Below are 20,397 nucleotides of genomic sequence, written 5' to 3'. Positions count from 1 at the left end.
GAGAGACATCATGTAGGTCTATACAGTGATGGGTGGTGGGTATGAGAGGCATCATGTAGGTCTATACAGTGATGGGTGGTGGGTATGAGAGGCATCATGTAGGTCTATACAGTGATGGGTGGTGGGTATGAGACGCATCATGTAGGTCTATACAGTGATGGGTGGTGGGTATGAGACACATCATGTAGGTCTATACAGTGATGGGTGGTGGGTATGAGAGACATCATGTAGGTCTATACAGTGATGGGTGGTGGGTATAAGACATCATTTAGGTCTATACAGTGATGGGTGGTGGGTATTAGACATCATGTAGGTCTATACAGTGATGGGTGGTGGGTATGAGACATCATGTAGGTCTATACAGTGATTGGTGGTGGGTATGAGACACATCATGTAGGTCTATACAGTGATGGGTGGTGGGTATGAGAGACATCATGTAGGTCTATACAGTGATGGGTGGTGGGTATGAGACATCATGTAGGTCTATACAGTGATGGGTGGTGGGTATAAGACATCATTTAGGTCTATACAGTGATGGGTGGTGGGTATTAGACATCATGTAGGTCTATACAGTGATGGGTGGTGGGTATGAGACATCATGTAGGTCTATACAGTGATGGGTGGTGGGTATGAGACACATCATGTAGGTCTATACAGTGATGGGTGGTGGGTATGAGAGACATCATGTAGGTCTATACAGTGATGGGTGGTGGGTATAAGACATCATTTAGGTCTATACAGTGATGGGTGGTGGGTATTAGACATCATGTAGGTCTATACAGTGATGGGTGGTGGGTATGAGACATCATGTAGGTCTATACAGTGATTGGTGGTGGGTATAAGAGACATCGTGTATGTCTATACAGTGATGGGTGGTGGGTATGAGACATCATGTAGGTCTATACAGTGATGGGTGGTGGGTGTGAGAGGCATCATGTAGGTCTATACAGTGATGGGTGGTGGGTATGAGAGACATCATGTAGGTCTATACAGTGATGGGTGGTGGGTGTGAGAGACATCATGTAGGTCTATACAGTGATGGGTGGTGGGTGTGAGAGACATCATGTAGGTCTATACAGTGATGGGTGGTGGGTGTGAGAGACATCATGTAGGTCTATACAGTGATGGGTGGTGGGTGTGAGAGACATCATGTAGGTCTATACAGTGATGGGTGGTGGGTGTGAGAGGCATCATGTAGGTCTGTACAGTGATGGGTGGTGGGTATGAGAGACATCATGTAGGTCTATTCAGTGATGGATGGTGGGTGTGAGAGGCATCATGTAGGTCTGTACAGTGATGGGTGGTGGGTATGAGACATCATGTAGGTCTATACAGTGATGGGTGGTGGGTATGAGACATCGGGGGAAATTTACTAAAGGAAATTCGTAAAAAAAATAGGTGTATTTGTATCCAGAAATACACTTATTTTTGACATTTACTATCCTGAAAATATGGCTATTCGTATTGATGTGCTACCAATACGAATACGAATTGCCGTATTTTCGGGATAGTAAATGTAAAAAATAAGTGTATTTCTAGATACAAATACACCTATTTTTTTTACAAATTTCCTTTAGTAAATTTCCCCCATCATGTAGGTCTATACAGTGATGGGTGATGGGTGGTGGGTATGAGAGAGATCATGTAGGTCTGTACAGTGATGGGTGGTGGGTATGAGACATCATGTAGATCTGTACAGTGATGGGTGGTGGGTATGAGAGGCATCATGTAGGTCTATACAGTGATGGGTGGTGGGTATGAGACATCATGTAGATCTGTACAGTGATGGGTGGTGGGTATAAGAGGCATCATGTAGGTCTATACAGTGATGGGTGGTGGGTATGAGACATCATGTAGGTCTGTACAGTGATGGGTGGTGGGTGTGAGAGGCATCACGTAGGTCTATACAGTGGTGGGTGGTGTGTATGAGATATATCATGTAGGTCTATACAGTGATGGGTAGTGGGTATGAGAGACATCATGTAGGTCTATACAGTGATAGGTGGTGGGTATAAGAGACATCATGTAGGTCTGGATAGTGATGGGTGGTGGGTATGAGATATATCATGTAGGTCTGCACAGTGATGGGTGGTGGGTATGAGACATCATGTAGGTCTATACAGTGATCGGTGGTGGGTATGAGATACATCATGTAGGTCTATACAGTGGTGGGTATGAGAGACATCATGTAGGTCTATACAGTGATAGGTGGTGGGTATGAGAGACATCATGTAGGTCTATACAGTGATAGGTGGTGGGTATGAGAGACATCATGTAGGTCTATACAGTGGTGGGTGGTGGGTATGAGATATATCATGTAGGTCTATACAGTGATGGGTGGTGGGTATGAGAGGCATCATGTAGGTCTATACAGTGATGGGTGGTGGGTATGAGAGGCATCATGTAGGTCTATACAGTGATGGGTGGTGGGTATGAGACATCATGTAGGTCTATATAGTGGTGGGTGTGAGAGACCTCATGTAGGTCTATACAGTGATGGGTGGTGGGTGAGAGAGACATCATGTAGGTCCATACAGTGATGGGTGGTGGGTATGAGACATCATGTAGGTCTATATAGTGGTGGGTGTGAGAGACATCATGTAGGTCTATACAGTGATGGGTGGTGGGTATGAGATACATTATGTAGGTCTATACAGTGATGGGTGGTGGCTATGAGAGACATCATGTAGGTCTATACAGTGATGGGTGGTGGGTGTGAGAGGCATCATGTAGGTCTATACAGTGATAGGTGGTGGGTGTGAGAGGCATCATGTAGGTCTATACAGCGATGGGTGGTGGGTATGAGATACATCATGTAGGTCTATACAGTGATGGGTGGTGGGTATGAGATACATCATGTAGGTCTATACAGCGATGGGTGGTGGGTATGAGATACATCATGTAGGTCTATACAGTGATGGGTGGTGGGTATGAGAGACATCATGTAGGTCTATACAGTGATGGGTGGTGGGTGTGAGACATCATGTAGGTCTATACAGTGATGGGTGGTGGGTGTGAGACATCATGTAGGTCTATACAGTGATGGGTGGTGGGTATGAGAGACATCATGTAGGTCTATACAGTGAAGGGTGGTGGGTGTGAGAGGCATCATGTAGGTCTATACAGTGATTTGTGTTGGGTATGAGAGGCATCATGTAGGTCTATACAGTGGTGGGTATGAGAGGCATCATGTAGGTCTATACAGTGATGGGTGGTGGGTATGAGACATCATGTAGGTCTATATAGTGGTGGGTGTGAGACATCATGTAGGTCTATACAGTGATAGGTGGTGGGTATGAGAGACATCATGTAGGTCTATACAGTGATGGGTGGTGGGTATGAGAGACATCATGTAGGTCTATACAGTGATGGGTGGTGGGTGTGAGAGGCATCATGTAGGTCTATACAGTGATGGGTGGTGGGTAAGAGGCATCATGTAGGTCTATACAGTGATGGGTGGTGGGTATGAGAGACATCATGTAGGTCTATACAGTGATGGGTGGTGGGTATGAGAGACATCATGTAGGTCTATACAGTGATGGATGGTGGGTGTGAGAGACATCATGTAGGTCTGTACAGTGATGGGTGGTTGGTATGAGAGACATCATGTAGGTCTATACAGTGATGGGTGGTGGGTGTGAGACATCATGTAGGTCTATACAGTGATGGGTGGTGGGTATGAGAGACATCATGTAGGTCTATACAGTGAAGGGTGGTGGGTGTGAGAGGCATCATGTAGGTCTATACAGTGATTTGTGTTGGGTATGAGAGGCATCATGTAGGTCTATACAGTGGTGGGTATGAGAGGCATTATGTAGGTCTATACAGTTATGGGTGGTGGGTATGAGACATCATGTAGGTCTATACAGTGATGGGTGGTGTGTGAGAGAGGCATCATGTAGGTCTATACAGTGATGGGTGGTGGGTAAGAGGCATCATGTAGGTCTATACAGTGATGGGTGGTGGGTATGAGAGACATCATGTAGGTCTATACAGTGATGGGTGGTGGGTAGGAGAGACATCATGTAGGTCTATACAGTGATGGATGGTGGGTGTGAGAGACATCATGTAGGTCTGTACAGTGATGGGTGGTTGGTATGAGAGACATCATGTAGGTCTATACAGTGATGGGTGGTGGGTATGAGAGACATCATGTAGGTCTATACAGTGATGGGTGTTGGGTATGAGAGGCATCATGTAGGTCTATACAGTGATGGGTGGTGGGTATGAGAGACATCATGTAGGTCTATACAGTGATGGGTGGTGGGTGTGAGAGGCATCATGTAGGTCTATACAGTGATGGGTGGTGGGTGTGAGAGGCATCATGTAGGTTTATACAGTGATGGGTGGTGGGTGTGAGAGGCATCATGTAGGTCTATACAGTGATGGGTGGTGGGTGAGAGAGACATCATGTAGGTCTATACAGTGATGGGTGTTGGGTGAGAGAGACATCATGTAGGTCTATACAGTGATGGGTGGTGGGTGTGAGAGACATCATGTAGGTCTATACAGTGATGGGTGGTGGGTATGAGAGACATCATGTAGGTCTATACAGTGATGGGTGTTGGGTATGAGAGGCATCATGTAGGTCTATACAGTGATGGGTGGTGGGTATGAGAGACATCATGTAGGTCTATACAGTGATGGGTGGTGGGTGTGAGAAGCATCATGTAGGTCTATACAGTGATGGGTGGTGGGTGTGAGAGGCATCATGTAGGTTTATACAGTGATGGGTGGTGGGTGTGAGAGGCATCATGTAGGTCTATACAGTGATGGGTGGTGGGTGAGAGAGACATCATGTAGGTCTATACAGTGATGGGTGGTGGGTGAGAGAGACATCATGTAGGTCTATACAGTGATGGGTGGTGGGTGTGAGAGACATCATGTAGGTCTATACAGTGATGGGTGGTGGGTATGAGACATCATGTAGGTCTATACAGTGATGGGTGGTGGGTGTGAGAGGCATCATGTAGGTCTGTACAGTGATGGGTGGTGGGTATGAGAGACATCATGTAGGTCTATTCAGTGATGGATGGTGGGTGTGAGAGGCATCATGTAGGTCTGTACAGTGATGGGTGGTGGGTATGAGACATCATGTAGGTCTATACAGTGATAGGTGGTGGGTATGAGACATCGGGGGAAATTTACTAAAGGAAATTTGTAAAAAAAATAGGTGTATTTGTATCCAGAAATACACTTATTTTTGACATTTACTATCCTGAAAATATGGCTATTCGTATTGATGTGCTACCAATACGAATACGAATTGCCGTATTTTCGGGATAGTAAATGTAAAAAATAAGTGTATTTCTAGATACAAATACACCTATTTTTTTTACAAATTTCCTTTAGTAAATTTCCCCCATCATGTAGGTCTATACAGTGATGGGTGATGGGTGGTGGGTATGAGAGGTATCATGTAGGTCTATACAGTGATGGGTGGTGGGTATGAGAGAGATCATGTAGGTCTGTACAGTGATGGGTGGTGGGTATGAGACATCATGTAGATCTGTACAGTGATGGGTGGTGGGTATGAGAGGCATCATGTAGGTCTATACAGTGATGGGTGGTGGGTATGAGACATCATGTAGATCTGTATAGTGATGGGTGGTGGGTATTAGAGGCATCATGTAGGTCTATACAGTGATGGGTGGTGGGTATGAGACATCATGTAGGTCTGTACAGTGATGGGTGGTGGGTGTGAGAGGCATCACGTAGGTCTATACAGTGGTGGGTGGTGTGTATGAGATATATCATGTAGGTCTATACAGTGATGGGTAGTGGGTATGAGAGACATCATGTAGGTCTATACAGTGATAGGTGGTGGGTATGAGAGACATCATGTAGGTCTGGACAGTGATGGCTGGTGGGTATGAGATATATCATGTAGGTCTGCACAGTGATGGGTGGTGGGTATGAGACATCATGTAGGTCTATACAGTGATCGGTGGTGGGTATGAGATACATCATGTAGGTCTATACAGTGGTGGGTATGAGATACATCATGTAGGTCTATACAGTGGTGGGTATGAGAGACATTATGTAGGTCTATACAGTGATAGGTGGTGGGTATGAGAGACATCATGTAGGTCTATACAGTGATAGGTGGTGGGTATGAGAGACATCATGTAGGTCTATACAGTGGTGGGTGGTGGGTATGAGATATATCATGTAGGTCTATACAGTGATAGGTGGTGGGTATGAGAGACATCATGTAGGTCTATACAGTGATAGGTGGTGGGTATGAGAGACATCATGTAGGTCTATACAGTGATAGGTGGTGGGTATGAGAGACATCATGTAGGTCTATACAGTGATGGGTGGTGGGTATGAGAGACATCATGTAGGTCTATACAGTGATGGGTGGTGGGTATGAGAGGCATCATGTAGGTCTATACAGTGATGGGTGGTGGATATGAGAGGCATCATGTAGGTCTATACAGTGATGGGTGGTGGGTATGAGATACATCATGTAGGTCCATACAGTGATGGGTGGTGGGTATGAGAGACATTATGTAGGTCTATACAGTGATAGGTGGTGGGTATGAGAGACATCATGTAGGTCTATACAGTGATAGGTGGTGGGTATGAGAGACATCATGTAGGTCTATACAGTGGTGGGTGGTGGGTATGAGATATATCATGTAGGTCTATACAGTGATGGGTGGTGGGTATGAGAGGCATCATGTAGGTCTATACAGTGATGGGTGGTGGGTATGAGAGGCATCATGTAGGTCTATACAGTGATGGGTGGTGGGTATGAGACATCATGTAAGTCTATATAGTGGTGGGTGTGAGAGACCTCATGTAGGTCTATACAGTGATGGGTGGTGGGTGAGAGAGACATCATGTAGGTCCATACAGTGATGGGTGGTGGGTATGAGACATCATGTAGGTCTATATAGTGGTGGGTGTGAGAGACATCATGTAGGTCTATACAGTGATGGGTGGTGGGTATGAGATACATCATGTAGGTCTATACAGTGATGGGTGGTGGCTATGAGAGACATCATGTAGGTCTATACAGTGATGGGTGGTGGCTATGAGAGGCATCATGTAGGTCTATACAGTGATTTGTGTTGGGTATGAGAGGCATCATGTCGGTCTATACAGTGGTGGGTATGAGAGGCATCATGTAGGTCTATACAGTGATGGTTGGTGGGTATGAGACATCATGTACAGTAGGTCTATACAGTGATGGGTGGTGGGTATGAGACCTCATGTAGGTCTATACAGTGATGGGTGGTGTGTGAGAGAGACATCATGTAGGTCTATACAGTGATGGGTGGTGGGTATGAGTGGTGGGTGTGAGACATCATGTAGGTCTATACAGTGATAGGTGGTGGGTATGAGAGACATCATGTAGGTCTATACAGTGATGGGTGGTGGGTATGAGAGACATCATGTACAGTAGGTCTATACAGTGATGGGTGGTGGGTATGAGACCTCATGTAGGTCTATACAGTGATGGGTGGTGTGTGAGAGAGACATCATGTAGGTCTATACAGTGATGGGTGGTGGGTATGAGTGGTGGGTGTGAGACATCATGTAGGTCTATACAGTGATAGGTGGTGGGTATGAGAGACATCATGTAGGTCTATACAGTGATGGGTGGTGGGTATGAGAGACATCATGTAGGTCTATACAGTGATGGGTGGTGGGTGTGAGAGGCATCATGTAGGTCTATACAGTGATGGGTGGTGGGTATGAGAGACATCATGTAGGTCTATACAGTGATGGGTGGTGGGTATGAGAGACATCATGTAGGTCTATACAGTGATGGGTGGTGGGTATGCGAGACATCATGTAGGTCTGTACAGTGATGGGTGGTTGGTATGAGAGACATCATGTAGGTCTATACAGTGATGGGTGGTGGGTGTGAGAGGCATCATGTAGGTCTATACAGTGATGGGTGGTGGGTGTGAGAGGCATCATGTAGGTCTATACAGTGATGGGTGGTGGGTGAGAGAGACATCATGTAGGTCTATACAGTGATGGATGGTGGGTGTGAGAGACATCATGTAGGTCTATACAGTGGTGGGTGGTGGGTGTGAGAGACATAATGTAGGTCTATACAGTGATGGGTGGTGGGTATGAGACATCATGTAGGTCTATACAGTGGAGGGTGGTGGGTGTGAGACATCATGTAGGTCTATACAGTGATGGGTGGTGGGTATGCGACATCATGTAGGTCTATACAGTGGTGGGTGGTGGGTGTGAGAGACATCATGTAGGTCTATACAGTGATGGGTGGTGGGTATGAGAGGCATCATGTAGGTCTATACAGTGATGGGTGGTGGGTATGAGAGGCATCATGTAGGTCTATACAGTGATGGGTGGTGGGTGTGAGAGACATCATGTAGGTCTATACAGTGATGGGTGGTGGGTATGAGAGGCATCATGTAGGTCTATACAGTGATGGGTGGTGGGTATGAGAGACATCATGTAGGTCTATACAGTGATGGGTGGTGGGTATGAGAGGCATCATGTAGGTCTATACAGTGATGGGTGGTGGGTATGAGAGACATCATGTAGGTCTATACAGTGGAGGGTGGTGGGTGTGAGACATCATGTAGATCTATACAGTGGTGGGTATAATGTTATTGATAATTAGAGTGCTATAAACATTATTATTGGGTACAAATGATTGTATTAATATTAAGGGCTTTGTATTTTGTGTAATATGGACATAAGAAGGATATTATCCTGTACCTAGTGGTGAGAGGGATGCGTAGTGTGTACGAGCAGGCCCATGTTACTGACCGGTGTTCTCATTCCTCTCCCCAAGGGATGGGCCTGATGGCTAAGGGTATAGCCTGAGGTGTGCACACCCCTACACATTATTATTGTGCGGGCAGGTGTTATCCAAGTAATTTTTCCAGTTTGCACACGTTGCACTGCCAACCCTCACCCATACGTTCAAATATTGGCAGGACCTGTGGGTGGGATTGAGAGGAAGGGGCAGCAGTGTGCCCCTTAGTTCTCAAGGGCCCCGGTGCTCTGCACCAATGGTAGCTCCGCCTCTGCATTCATATTATGATGCTTGCACCATTGGCCTAGTTAATGCCCTACCTGCGACAGGAGAACGCCTTCCCTGACCGTTAGTCACAGGGTAATGCGCGGGGAGACGCCTACAGGAGACTTGACGCTCGCACCTCACCTGCGACAGGAGAACGCCTTCCCTGACCGTTAGTCACAGGGTAATGCGCGGGGAGACACCTACAGGAGACCTGACGCTCACACCTCCCCTGCGACAGGAGAACGCCTTCCCTGACCGTTAGTCACAGGGTAATGCGCGGGGAGACGCCTACAGGAGACCTGACGCTCGCACCTCACCTGCGACAGGAGAACGCCTTCCCTGACCATTAGTCACAGGGTAATGCGCGGGGAGACGCCTACAGGAGGCCTGACGCTCACACCTCACCTGCTACAGGAGAACGCCTTCCCTGACCGTTAGTCACAGGGTAATGCGCGGGGAGACACCTACAGGAGACCTGACGCTCGCACCTCACCTGCGACAGGAGAACGCCTTCCCTGACCGTTAGTCACAGGGTAATGCGCAGGGAGACGCCTACAGGAGACCTGACGCTCACACCTTACCTGCGACAGGAGAACGCCTTCCCTGACCGTTAGTCACAGGGTAATGCGCAGAGAGACGCCTACAGGAGACCTGACGCTCGCACCTCACCTGCGACAGGAGAACGCCTTCCCTGACCGTTAGTCACAGGGTAATGCGCGGGGAGACGCCTACAGGAGACCTGACGCTCGCACCTCACCTGCGACAGGAGAACGCCTTCCCTGACCGTTAGTCACAGGGTAATGCGCGGGGAGATGCCTACAGGAGACCTGACGCTCGCACCTCACCTGCGACAGGAGAACGCCTTCCCTGACCGTTAGTCACAGGGTAATGCTCAGGGAGACGCCTACAGGAGACCTGACGCTCGCACCTCACCTTTCGACAGGAGAACGCCTTCCCTGACCGTTAGTCACAGGGTAATGCGCGGGGAGACGCCTACAGGAGACCTGACGCTCACACCTCACCTGCGACAGGAGAACGCCTTCCCTGACCGTTAGTTACAGGGTAATGCGCGGGGAGACGCCTACAGGAGACCTGACGCTCGCACCTCACCTGCGACAGGAGAACGCCTTCCCTGACCGTTAGTCACAGGGTAATGCGCAGGGAGACACCTACAGGAGACCTGACGCTCGCACCTCACCTGCGACAGGAGAACGCCTTCCCTGACCGTTAGTCACAGGGTAATGCGCGGGGAGACGCCTACAGGAGACCTGACGCTCGCACCTCACCTGCGACAGGAGAACGCCTTCCCTGACCGTTAGTCACAGGGTAATGCGCGGGGAGACGCCTACAGGAGACCTGACGCTCGCACCTCACCTGCGACAGGAGAACGCCTTCCCTGACCGTTAGTCACAGGGTAATGCGCGGGGAGACGCCTACAGGAGACCTGACGCTCGCACCTCACCTGCGACAGGAGAACGCCTTCCCTGACCGTTAGTCACAGGGTAATGCGCGGGGAGACGTCTACAGGAGACCTGACGCTCGCACCTCACCTGCGACAGGAGAACGCCTTCCCTGACCGTTAGTCACAGGGTAATGCGCGGGGAGACGCCTACAGGAGACCTGACGCTCGCACCTCACCTGCGACAGGAGAACGCCTTCCCGGACCGTTAGTCACAGGGTAATGCGCAGGGAGACGCCTACAGGAGACCTGACGCTCGCACCTCACCTGCGACAGGAGAACGCCTTTCCTGACCGTTAGTCACAGGGTAATGCGCGGGGAGACGCCTACAGGAGGCCTGACGCTCGCACCTCACCTGCGACAGGAGAACGCCTTCCCTGACCGTTAGTCACAGGGTAATGCGCGGGGAGACGCCTACAGGAGGCCTGACGCTCGCACCTCACCTGCGACAGGAGAACGCCTTCCCTGACCGTTAGTCACAGGGTAATGCGCAGGGAGACGCCTACAGGAGGCCTGACGCTCGCACCTCACCTGCGCTAACTAATCTTCCTATACCGCCTCCTTGTTATAATGCTGAATGTGACTCTCGCGCCTTCCCCGGGTACAGAGCACGTTTAGGCTACATTGCCTTTCCTCTCATTAAAAGCAAATGTTTTATGTTTTTAATATCCTAAAAAGGAAATCCATGAGAGGTGGTTCATTATCCTCCAGGACTATTAGCTGGGAGGGAGCAGCCTGCAGTACCTCTGGGTGGTAATTCCTGAGTACACTGACAGGTCACACAGTGGGATGTGCGGTTACACACATGATGTGGTGCAGAGAGGCGTCTGGGCTTACTTCCTCCTCGTGACCCCAGTCTTCTTCAGCGACCGTTATTTCTGTTGAGCAGTTTAGCAGTGATTTGTATGGTAACAGCGTATTATAATGGGTTTATATTAATGTGGTGATAACCTACAGCCAGATTATTACCCATATCGGGAGATATTCAACCAATTAAAATGTACTTGGGGATATTTTGTATTGTGAGGAAGCCTTGGGCAGGGGAACATGTTAATTAAGGCTTGCAGACTGATATTCTGTAAGCTGAAGTGCTCTCATTTCAGGCCTCCGAGCTCCACGGCTATAGGCAGGCAATGCCCGTCACCCATTATATCAGCAATACTTCCTCCCTCACCCCAATGGCAGTCTCTGCTACACTACTATTCTCTCTTACACTCCAATCATCCTCCATCACCACAATGCCAGTCTCTGCCACACTACTATTCTCTCATACATTCCTCTCCTCCTCCCTCACCCCAATGCCAGTCTGTGCCACACTGCTATTCTCTCTTACATTTATCTCCTCATCCTCCTCCCTCACCCCAATGCCAGTCTCTGCCACACTGCTATTCTCTCTTACATTCATCTCCTCATCCTCCTCCCTCACCCCAATGCCAGTCTGTGTCACACTGCTATTCTCTCATACATTCCTCTCCTCCTCCCTCACCCCAATGCCAGCCTGTGCCACACTGCTATTCTCTCTTACATTCATCTCCTCATCCTCCTCCCTCACCCCAATGCCAGTCTCTGCCACACTGCTATTCTCTCTTACATTCATCTCCTCATCCTCCTCCCTCACCCCAATGCCAGTCTGTGTCACACTGCTATTCTCTCTTACATTCATCTCCTCATCCTCCTCCCTCACCCCAATGCCAGTCTCTGCCACACTGCTATTCTCTCTTACATTCATCTCCTCATCCTCCTCCCTCACCCCAATGCCAGTCTGTGCCACACTGCTATTCTCTCTTACATTCATCTCATCATCCTCCTCCCTCACCCCAATGCCAGTCTGTGTCACACTGCTATTCTCTCATACATTCCTCTCCTCCTCCTCCCTCACCCCAATGCCAGTCTCTGCCACACTGCTATTCTCTCTTACATTTATCTCCTCATCCTCCTCCCTCACCCCAATGCCAGTCTCTGCCACACTGCTATTCTCTCTTACATTCATCTCCTCATCCTCCTCCCTCACCCCAATGCCAGTCTGTGCCACACTGCTATTCTCTCTTACATTCATCTCATCATCCTCCTCCCTCACCCCAATGCCAGTCTGTGCCACACTGCTATTCTCTCTTACATTTATCTCCTCATCCTCCTCCCTCACCCCAATGCCAGTCTCTGCCACACTGCTATTCTCTCATACATTCCTCTCCTCATCCTCCTCCCTCACCCCAATGCCAGTCTGTGCCACACTGCTATTCTCTCTTACATTCATCTCCTCATCCTCCTCCCTCACCCCAATGCCAGTCTCTGCCACACTGCTATTCTCTCTTACATTCATCTCCTCATCCTCCTCCCTCACCCCAATGCCAGTCTCTGCCACACTGCTATTCTCTCTTACATTCATCTCCTCCTCCCTCACCCCAATGCCAGTCTGTGCCACACTGCTATTCTCTCTTACATTTATCTCCTCATCCTCCTCCCTCACCCCAATGCCAGTCTCTGCCACACTGCTATTCTCTCTTACATTTATCTCCTCATCCTCCTCCCTCACCCCAATGCCAGTCTGTGCCACACTGCTATTCTCTCTTACATTTATCTCCTCATCCTCCTCCCTCACCCCAATGCCAGTCTCTGCCACACTGCTATTCTCTCTTACATTTATCTCCTCATCCTCCTCCCTCACCCCAATGCCAGTCTGTGCCACACTGCTATTCTCTCATACATTCCTCTCCTCCTCCATCACCACAATGCCAGTCTGTGCCACACTGCTATTCTCTCTTACATTCCTCTCCTCATCCTCCTCCCTCACCCCAATGCCAGTCTGTGCCACACTGCTATTCTCTCTTACATTCATCTCCTCATCCTCCTCCCTCACCCCAATGCCAGTCTCTGCCACACTGCTATTCTCTCTTACATTTATCTCCTCATCCTCCTCCCTCACCCCAATGCCAGTCTGTGCCACACTGCTATTCTCTCTTACATTCATCTCCTCATCCTCCTCCCTCACCCCAATGCCAGTCTCTGCCACACTGCTATTCTCTCTTACATTCATCTCCTCATCCTCCTCCCTCACCCCAATGCCAGTCTCTGCCACACTGCTATTCTCTCTTACATTCATCTCCTCATCCTCCTCCCTCACCCCAATGCCAGTCTCTGCCACACTGCTATTCTCTCTTACATTTATCTCCTCATCCTCCTCCCTCACCCCAATGCCAGTCTGTGTCACACTGCTATTCTCTCTTACATTCATCTCATCATCCTCCTCCCTCACCCCAATGCCAGTCTGTGCCACACTGCTATTCTCTCTTACATTTATCTCCTCATCCTCCTCCCTCACCCCAATGCCAGTCTGTGCCACACTGCTATTCTCTCTTACATTTATCTCCTCATCCTCCTCCCTCACCCCAATGCCAGTCTGTGCCACACTGCTATTCTCTCTTACATTTATCTCCTCATTCTCCTCCCTCACCCCAATGCCAGTCTCTGCCACACTGCTATTCTCTCTTACATTTATCTCCTCATCCTCCTCCCTCACCCCAATGCCAGTCTCTGCCACACTGCTATTCTCTCTTACATTCCTCTCCTCATCCTCCTCCCTCACCCCAATGCCAGTCTCTGCCACACTGCTATTCTCTCTTACATTTATCTCCTCATCCTCCTCCCTCACCCCAATGCCAGTCTCTGCCACACTGCTATTCTCTCATACATTCCTCTCCTCATCCTCCTCCCTCACCCCAATGCCAGTCTGTGCCACACTGCTATTCTCTCTTACATTCATCTCATCATCCTCCTCCCTCACCCCAATGCCAGTCTGTGCCACACTGCTATTCTCTCTTACATTTATCTCCTCATCCTCCTCCCTCACCCCAATGCCAGTCTGTGCCACACTGCTATTCTCTCATACATTTATCTCCTCATCCTCCTCCCTCACCCCAATGCCAGTCTGTGCCACACTGCTATTCTCTCTTACATTTATCTCCTCATCCTCCTCCCTCACCCCAATGCCAGTCTGTGCCACACTGCTATTCTCTCTTACATTTATCTCCTCATCCTCCTCCCTCACCCCAATGCCAGTCTGTGCCACACTGCTATTCTCTCTTACATTTATCTCCTCATCCTCCTCCCTCACCCCAATGCCAGTCTCTGCCACACTGCTATTCTCTCTTACATTTATCTCCTCATCCTCCTCCCTCACCCCAATGCCAGTCTCTGCCACACTGCTATTCTCTCTTACATTCATCTCCTCATCCTCCTCCCTCACCCCAATGCCAGTCTGTGTCACACTGCTATTCTCTCTTACATTCATCTCCTCATCCTCCTCCCTCACCCCAATGCCAGTCTGTGTCACACTGCTATTCTCTCATACATTCATCTCCTCATCCTCCTCCCTCACCCCAATGCCAGTCTGTGTCACACTGCTATTCTCTCATACATTCCTCTCCTCCTCCCTCACCCCAATGCCAGTCTGTGTCACACTGCTATTCTCTCATACATTCCTCTCCTCCTCCCTCACCCCAATGCCAGTCTGTGCCACACTGCTATTCTCTCTTACATTCATCTCCTCATCCTCCTCCCTCACCCCAATGCCAGTCTGTGTCACACTGCTATTCTCTCATACATTCCTCTCCTCCTCCCTCACCCCAATGCCAGTCTGTGTCACACTGCTATTCTCTCATACATTCCTCTCCTCCTCCCTCACCCCAATGCCAGTCTCTGCCACACTGCTATTCTCTCATACATTCCTCTCCTCCTCCCTCACCCCAATGCCAGTCTCTGCCACACTGCTATTCTCTCTTACATTCCTCTCCTCATCCTCCTCCCTCACCCCAATGCCAGTCTGTGCCACACTGCTATTCTCTCTTACATTCATCTCCTCATCCTCCTCCCTCACCCCAATGCCAGTCTCTGCCGCACTGCTATTCTCTCTTACATTCATCTCCTCATCCTCCTCCCTCACCCCAATGCCAGTCTCTGCCACACTGCTATTCTCTCTTACATTTATCTCCTCATCCTCCTCCCTCACCCCAATGCCAGTCTGTGTCACACTGCTATTCTCTCTTACATTCATCTCATCATCCTCCTCCCTCACCCCAATGCCAGTCTGTGCCACACTGCTATTCTCTCTTACATTTATCTCCTCATCCTCCTCCCTCACCCCAATGCCAGTCTCTGCCACACTGCTATTCTCTCTTACATTCATCTCATCATCCTCCTCCCTCACCCCAATGCCAGTCTGTGCCACACTGCTATTCTCTCTTACATTTATCTCCTCATCCTCCTCCCTCACCCCAATGCCAGTCTGTGCCACACTGCTATTCTCTCTTACATTTATCTCCTCATCCTCCTCCCTCACCCCAATGCCAGTCTCTGCCACACTGCTATTCTCTCTTACATTCATCTCATCATCCTCCTCCCTCACCCCAATGCCAGTCTGTGCCACACTGCTATTCTCTCTTACATTTATCTCCTCATCCTCCTCCCTCACCCCAATGCCAGTCTGTGCCACACTGCTATTCTCTCTTACATTTATCTCCTCATCCTCCTCCCTCACCCCAATGCCAGTCTGTGCCACACTGCTATTCTCTCTTACATTTATCTCCTCATCCTCCTCCCTCACCCCAATGCCAGTCTCTGCCACACTGCTATTCTCTCTTACATTCATCTCCTCATCCTCCTCCCTCACCCCAATGCCAGTCTCTGCCACACTGCTATTCTCTCTTACATTCATCTCCTCATCCTCCTCCCTCACCCCAATGCCAGTCTGTGTCACACTGCTATTCTCTCTTACATTTATCTCCTCATCCTCCTCCCTCACCCCAATGCCAGTCTGTGCCACACTGCTATTCTCTCTTACATTTATCTCCTCATCCTCCTCCCTCACCCCAATGCCAGTCTGTGTCACACTGCTATTCTCTCATACATTCCTCTCCTCCTCCCTCACCCCAATGCCAGTCTGTGCCACACTGCTATTCTCTCTTACATTTATCTCCTCATCCTCCTCCCTCACCCCAATGCCAGTCTGTGCCACACTGCTATTCTCTCTTACATTTATCTCCTCATCCTCCTCCCTCACCCCAATGCCAGTCTCTGCCACACTGCTATTCTCTCTTACATTTATCTCCTCATCCTCCTCCCTCACCCCAATGCCAGTCTGTGTCACACTGCTATTCTCTCTTACATTCATCTCATCATCCTCCTCCCTCACCCCAATGCCAGTCTGTGCCACACTGCTATTCTCTCTTACATTTATCTCCTCATCCTCCTCCCTCACCCCAATGCCAGTCTCTGCCACACTGCTATTCTCTCTTACATTCATCTCATCATCCTCCTCCCTCACCCCAATGCCAGTCTGTGCCACACTGCTATTCTCTCTTACATTTATCTCCTTATCCTCCTCCCTCACCCCAATGCCAGTCTGTGCCACACTGCTATTCTCTCTTACATTTATCTCCTCATCCTCCTCCCTCACCCCAATGCCAGTCTCTGCCACACTGCTATTCTCTCTTACATTCATCTCATCATCCTCCTCCCTCACCCCAATGCCAGTCTGTGCCACACTGCTATTCTCTCTTACATTTATCTCCTCATCCTCCTCCCTCACCCCAATGCCAGTCTGTGCCACACTGCTATTCTCTCTTACATTTATCTCCTCATCCTCCTCCCTCACCCCAATGCCAGTCTGTGCCACACTGCTATTCTCTCTTACATTTATCTCCTCATCCTCCTCCCTCACCCCAATGCCAGTCTGTGCCACACTGCTATTCTCTCTTACATTTATCTCCTCATCCTCCTCCCTCACCCCAATGCCAGTCTGTGCCACACTGCTATTCTCTCTTACATTTATCTCCTCATCCTCCTCCCTCACCCCAATGCCAGTCTGTGTCACACTGCTATTCTCTCTTACATTCATCTCCTCATCCTCCTCCCTCACCCCAATGCCAGTCTGTGCCACACTGCTATTCTCTCTTACATTTATCTCCTCATCCTCCTCCCTCACCCCAATGCCAGTCTGTGTCACACTGCTATTCTCTCATACATTCCTCTCCTCCTCCCTCACCCCAATGCCAGTCTGTGCCACACTGCTATTCTCTCTTACATTCATCTCCTCATCCTCCTCCCTCACCCCAATGCCAGTCTCTGCCACACTGCTATTCTCTCTTACATTTATCTCCTCATCCTCCTCCCTCACCCCAATGCCAGTCTGTGCCACACTGCTATTCTCTCTTACATTTATCTCCTCATCCTCCTCCCTCACCCCAATGCCAGTCTGTGTCACACTGCTATTCTCTCATACATTCATCTCCTCATCCTCCTCCCTCACCCCAATGCCAGTCTGTGCCACACTGCTATTCTCTCTTACATTTATCTCCTCATCCTCCTCCCTCACCCCAATGCCAGTCTGCCACACTGCTATTCTCTCTTACATTTATCTCCTCATCCTCCTCCCTCACCCCAATGCCAGTCTGTGCCACACTGCTATTCTCTCATACATTCCTCTCCTCATCCTCCTCCCTCACCCCAATGCCAGTCTGTGCCACACTGCTATTCTCTCTTACATTCATCTCCTCATCCTCCTCCCTCACCCCAATGCCAGTCTGTGTCACACTGCTATTCTCTCATACATTCCTCTCCTCATCCTCCTCCCTCACCCCAATGCCAGTCTCTGCCACACTGCTATTCTCTCTTACATTCATCTCCTCATCCTCCTCCCTCACCCCAATGCCAGTCTGTGCCACACTGCTATTCTCTCTTACATTTATCTCCTCATCCTCCTCCCTCACCCCAATGCCAGTCTGTGTCACACTGCTATTCTCTCATACATTCATCTCATCATCCTCCTCCCTCACCCCAATGCCAGTCTGTGCCACACTGCTATTCTCTCTTACATTTATCTCCTCATCCTCCTCCCTCACCCCAATGCCAGTCTCTGCCACACTGCTATTCTCTCATACATTCCTCTCCTCATCCTCCTCCCTCACCCCAATGCCAGTCTGTGCCACACTGCTATTCTCTCATACATTCCTCTCCTCATCCTCCTCCCTCACCCCAATGCCAGTCTGTGCCACACTGCTATTCTCTCTTACATTCATCTCCTCATCCTCCTCCCTCACCCCAATGCCAGTCTGTGTCACACTGCTATTCTCTCATACATTCCTCTCCTCATCCTCCTCCCTCACCCCAATGCCAGTCTCTGCCACACTGCTATTCTCTCTTACATTCATCTCCTCATCCTCCTCCCTCACCCCAATGCCAGTCTGTGCCACACTGCTATTCTCTCTTACATTTATCTCCTCATTCTCCTCCCTCACCCCAATGCCAGTCTGTGTCACACTGCTATTCTCTCTTACATTTATCTCCTCATCCTCCTCCCTCACCCCAATGCCAGTCTCTGCCACACTGCTATTCTCTCATACATTCCTCTCCTCATCCTCCTCCCTCACCCCAATGCCAGTCTGTGCCACACTGCTATTCTCTCTTACATTCATCTCATCATCCTCCTCCCTCACCCCAATGCCAGTCTGTGCCACACTGCTATTCTCTCTTACATTTATCTCCTCATCCTCCTCCCTCACCCCAATGCCAGTCTCTGCCACACTGCTATTCTCTCATACATTCATCTCCTCATCCTCCTCCCTCACCCCAATGCCAGTCTCTGCCACACTGCTATTCTCTCTTACATTCATCTCCTCATCCTCCTCCCTCACCCCAATGCCAGTCTCTGCCACACTGCTATTCTCTCTTACATTCATCTCATCATCCTCCTCCCTCACCCCAATGCCAGTCTGTGTCACACTGCTATTCTCTCATACATTCCTCTCCTCCTCCCTCACCCCAATGCCAGTCTCTGCCACACTGCTATTCTCTCTTACATTCATCTCCTCATCCTCCTCCCTCACCCCAATGCCAGTCTGCCACACTGCTATTCTCTCTTACATTCATCTCATCATCCTCCTCCCTCACCCCAATGCCAGTCTGCCACACTGCTATTCTCTCATACATTCCTCTCCTCCTCCCTCACCCCAATGCCAGTCTGTGCCACACTGCTATTCTCTCATACATTCCTCTCCTCCTCCCTCACCCCAATGCCAGTCTGTGCCACACTGCTATTCTCTCATACATTCCTCTCCTCCTCCCTCACCCCAATGCCAGTCTGTGCCACACTGCTATTCTCTCATACATTCCTCTCCTCCTCCCTCACCCCAATGCCAGTCTGTGCCACACTACTATTCTCTCATACATTCCTCTCCTCCTCCCTCACCCCAATGCCAGTCTCTGCCACACTGCTATTCTCTCTTACATTCATCTCCTCATCCTCCTCCCTCACCCCAATGCCAGTCTGTGTCACACTGCTATTCTCTCATACATTCCTCTCCTCCTCCCTCACCCCAATGCCAGTCTGTGCCACACTGCTATTCTCTCTTACATTTATCTCCTCATCCTCCTCCCTCACCCCAATGCCAGTCTCTGCCACACTACTATTCTCTCATACATTCCTCTCCTCCTCCCTCACCCCAATGCCAGTCTGTGCCACACTGCTATTCTCTCTTACATTCATCCCCTTGATCCTCCTCCCTCACCCCAATGCCAGTCTCTGCCACACTACTATTCTCTCATACATTCCTCTCCTCCTCCCTCACCCCAATGCCAGTCTGTGCCACACTGCTATTCTTTTACATTTCTCTCATCCTCCCTCACCCCAATGCCAGTCTGTGCCACACTGCTGTTCTCTGTTACACTCCGATCATCCTCCATCACCCCAGTGCAAGTCTGTGCCACACTGCTATTCTGTTACACTCCTTTCCTCACCCCAATGCCAGTCTGTGCCACACTGCTATTCTCTCTTACACTTCAGTCATCCTCCCTCACCCCAATGGCAGTCTGTGCCACACTGCTATTCTCTCTTACACTCCGATCATCCTCCCTCACCCCAATGCCA

The 20,397-nt window shown here is 49.5% G+C and overlaps 1 protein-coding gene across 1 annotated transcript in view; it reads left to right on the top strand.

Moving 5' to 3' along the window:
- Window positions 1–20,397, top strand: part of DNAI1 (dynein axonemal intermediate chain 1) — a 292,217-nt gene that overhangs the window by 159,496 nt on the left and 112,324 nt on the right. The gene's annotated exons all lie outside the window — the stretch shown is intronic.

This window comes from Crinia signifera, chromosome 1 (genome assembly GCF_055691185.1).
Source record: "Crinia signifera chromosome 1, ASM5569118v1, whole genome shotgun sequence".
Classification (NCBI taxonomy): Eukaryota; Metazoa; Chordata; class Amphibia; order Anura; family Myobatrachidae; genus Crinia; species Crinia signifera.
Note: the sequence above shows the minus strand (reverse complement) of the source record. Positions and strands in the feature narration are given on the sequence as shown.